Below are 4,318 nucleotides of genomic sequence, written 5' to 3'. Positions count from 1 at the left end.
AAATTATCAATGATAGTTCCCGACTGGAAAGTTCTCCGGAACAAATTAGCCAGTTCATTCTCGTTGGCACCCAGAGTCTCCCCGAGAAAATCGTCGCACTTCCCCGCCACTAATCCTCTATAAATTTCTAAAGCGGAACACCCACTGATCCCATTGCCCGACTGATAGCGGGTTGTGAGCGCCTGACGACATTCTAGGTGCCAGACGCCCAGTTTCGGCCTTTTCGTCACCCAGGACTGCAATTCCATCAACGAGGTGAGCTGCAGAATATAATAATAATAATAATAATAATAATAATAACACTGGTTCGACTCCAGCTTGTCGTTATCCAGCAAGGGACCAGCACACACGGCGTAGATGGAACAAACAAATCAATACTGTGGTTATGGAGTGTTACTACCTGAGCAACCGCGTAGACGAAAATGATGGTCATCTTAGGGGATACCGACAACATTTGTATGATCAATAAAGAGAAATAGGATTGTTTCAACTCACGTAACAGAGATTATGTGATCGAGCTGGAGCAATAAGAAAAAATCGTTGGTTTACAGAAGTAGAGATCGAAGCTATCAAAGGTTGGGTATTGGAAAACAACAGCAAAGGAAACGATGAAAATACAGTTCCTATTGATAAAAGTAATCTCATAACAGAAAACAGAGGTGAAATCTCTAATAAACCACAGGAAAGGAACAGTGATAGCTTGCTCGATGAGAGACATATAGATGGTTTGGAAGAAGATAATAAAACTAAAGGTGACATGACAGATGAGCAAAAGGCAATCTACGACAGAATATAGGCAAGGCTACAGGAGAACGACGATAGTGACATTATTTGCAACCTTAAAAAAGTTGATCGGTGGAAATTGAACCAAGAAACGAAAAATGTGAATGAAATTCTGAAATACATCAGAACAAAAAGCATCACAAAAACAAATAATTTCACCAAGGCAGCAAGTATTGTTGTAGATTAAAATGTGGGTGTTGATGTCAAGAAAAAGAAATATAATAGGAGTGATAAAAGAGAAAATCCATGGTGGAAAAGACGAATAAGGTTGGATTAGATATGCGCTCGAAGGGCATTTTTGTGTTAGACCGAAAAGAAAAGGAGGAGCTTAAAAGCGAACAAAAATACAGGGCACTGAACAGGAAGTATAATATTGAAAGAAAGGGCGTGAAAGTGGTAATGGAGGAACCGAAACAGCACCTCGTTGCAAAGAAAGCAAAGCTGGTAAGATACGACCAAAGAATGAAGGGTTACCATAATAATAATAATAATAATAATAATAATAATAATAATAATAATAATAATAATAATAATAATAATAATAATAATAATATTAATGATAATAATAATAATAATAATAATAATAATAATAATAATAATAATAATAATAATAATCTACATTGTTTTGTCTCGGTATAACAGACGAGCTACAGCAAATATTATGCTCAATACTACAAATTTGCTTGTCACTTGTTTGACCTTAACCAGTTGAGCATGTCCCTTGGTGGCTTACGATATGTGCATCTCTTAGCAATAGACGAAATACCGCTAAGTATTTTGCCTGGCGTGCTAACGATTCTGCCAGCTCACCGCCTTACTACTACTGCTACTACTACTACTACTACTACTACTACTACTACTACTACTACTACTACTACTACTACTACTACTAATTGGAAGTGAGGGAACTATTTAAAGCAAGAAAGAAACGGAATGAGCGAGCTATTAACGAAAATCAATGTTGAGACTATTACAGATGTTAATGACCTCATACCTTGCGTAGAATCTGTCATCTTGAGAATCAAATTGAACAGCTTAGTAGAGATATTGGAAGGATAAACATTATGATTGAAAAAAAAACGGTGAAGGAGAGAAACAGTAGCGAGTTCCAAAGAAAGTATAACATCATACACAGGAGATCGCAAATAGCTTAAGAAGAGATATGATAAAAAAACAAAAAATGAATGAGGCATTGTCAGGTACCAAAAAAAAAAAAACAAAAAAAAAAAAAAAAAAAAAAAAAAACGAAAAAGTAGATAACAACAAAGAATAAGCTAGCATCAGTAGAACAGGCTCTTCAGGAACAGTGAAACGAAATTTTATCAACGACTGAACAATGAGAATGAACATCAGGAGAAAGAAGTCCAAATGCTGAAACAATAAAGAACTTTTAGACACTTAAAGTGAAGAAGTTCAACAAAACATGGAATCGGACTGGTTGCCGAAATTTGAAAAAAAGTGAGAAAACGGATATAGGTCAAAGTGAGAACATAAATATTAGAGAAGAGAAAGTGAAAGATATACTGGAAAACAGTATGTTGGAAAGCTTCTGGACTCGATGGTGTCATGGGATTCTGGTTTTAAAATCTGAAGAGCTTAAACAGCTATATACAAGCGTCTGTTTCTGACTGTATAGAAAATAGAACACCAAAGGGAGGACAAGGTTAAAACGGAAGCATAAAAATAAACGAGAGGGGAAGTCAATAGTTATAGCCCTATTACATGCTTACCATTGCTCTAGAAATTACTAACTGGTTATATTGCAGAGGAATTGTATAGCTTTCTGGAGAAGGAGAAGCTATTACTGGAAGAGCAAAAGTGATGCTGAAAGAAGTCAAGAGGAACTGCTGATCTATTGTATATCGATAGCATGATACTAAGTGAAGTACAAATAAAAATGAATTTAGCAGTTGGTTGAGAAGGCTATAATAATAATGTACAGGAGTGGCTGTGTGGTAAGTAGCTTGCTTACCAACAACATGGTTCCGGGTTCAGTCCCACAGCGTGGCACCTTGGGCAAGTATCTTCTACTATAGCCTCGGGCCGACCAAAGCCTTGTGAGTAGATTTGGTAGACGGAAACTGAAAGAAACCCGTTATATGTATATATATGTATGTATGTGTGTGTGCGTATATGTTTGTGTGACTGTGTTTGTCCTCCCAGCATCACTTGACAACCGATAGTGGTGTGTTTACGTCCCTGTAACTTAGCGGCTCGGCAAAAGAGGCCGATAGAATAAGTACTAGGCTTCCAAAGAATAAGTCCTGGGGTCGATTTGCTCGACTAAAAGGCGGTGCTCCCGCATGGCTGCAGTCAAATGACTGAAACAAGTAAAAGAGTAAAAGAGAGAAACACTATCGATTTTGGAATGCCTGAAGATACTGAAGGTCAGTAAGAAGATTTGCATGTTTTAAATTATATGGGATCGTGGAGTAGAACTAAAGCGTGGACGTGAATCATTTGGAAATCTGATAATATGGAGTAAGATATTTTTGGGAGACTGACTCTCCCCATTAGTTTTCGTGGTTTCGTAAATTTCATTGAGAAACATACTGAGAGAATTCAAACCTGCTTGCTCAAACCAAGGTGAAAATAAATCATTAATCAATCATACGAATGACATGAAACTATGCACCAAAAAAGAAAAAAAAAAGAAAAAAGGACCTGGATTCTCCTGTTCAAACGATATAAATATTTACCAAGGGTATTGGCTTAGAGTTTGAAGTAAGTAAGTGTGCGGCTTTACGTATGAATAGAAGTCGAAAGATTAAACCTGATGGCACACGATATTGAGTGCAAAAAACTATGAAGAACGCAGTGAAGGAAGGACATTATCTGCGTTCAGTAAAACGAAGAATTCTCTGAAACAGCGTGTGATGTTATTAGTTCGCTTAGATAATAATGAAGCTTACATGTAACCAGTGGTGCTGCGGAAATGAGAGAAAAAGTCTCCAAATAGTACATGAGAAGGATTAGGTGCTCTAAACGAACGAAAATTCAGGGAATGTCATCAAAGTAATCAATATGTGGTCCATATCAGTGTTCAGAAACTCTGCTCCTTTTCTAAAGTAGATAAAGAGGGACAGGGAGAGAAAGGGAAAGAGGGAGAGAGAGAGAGAAAGAGAAGGAGAGGAAGGGGGAGAGAGAGAACTATAGGAATATGGTAGAATAATTAGGAAGGTGCATACGAAACATAACACACCATCGTAAAGCTAATACCGATAGGCTCTACTTATTAAGAAGTTCATTAGATATATAAGGTACCAGCAGTGCTACAATGCCATACGATAGTAGCGTGGATATCAAAGAAATTGCGACAATTGAGAAAGAGCCGGAAGAAATACTGTTGGGCGTTTTACTCTTTTACTTGTTTCAGTCATTTGACTGCGGCCATGCTGGAGCACCACCTTTAGTCGAGCAAATCTACCTCAGGACTTATTCTTTGTAAGCCTAGTGCTTATTCTATCGGCCTCTTTTGCCGAACCGCTAAGTTACGGGGACGTAAACATACCAGCATCGGTTGTCAAGCGATGTT

This window comes from Octopus bimaculoides, chromosome 1, assembly GCF_001194135.2.
Source record: "Octopus bimaculoides isolate UCB-OBI-ISO-001 chromosome 1, ASM119413v2, whole genome shotgun sequence".
NCBI lineage: Eukaryota > Metazoa > Mollusca > Cephalopoda > Octopoda > Octopodidae > Octopus > Octopus bimaculoides.
The sequence above is the reverse complement of the archived record's forward strand: the minus strand, read 5'-3'. Positions refer to the sequence as shown.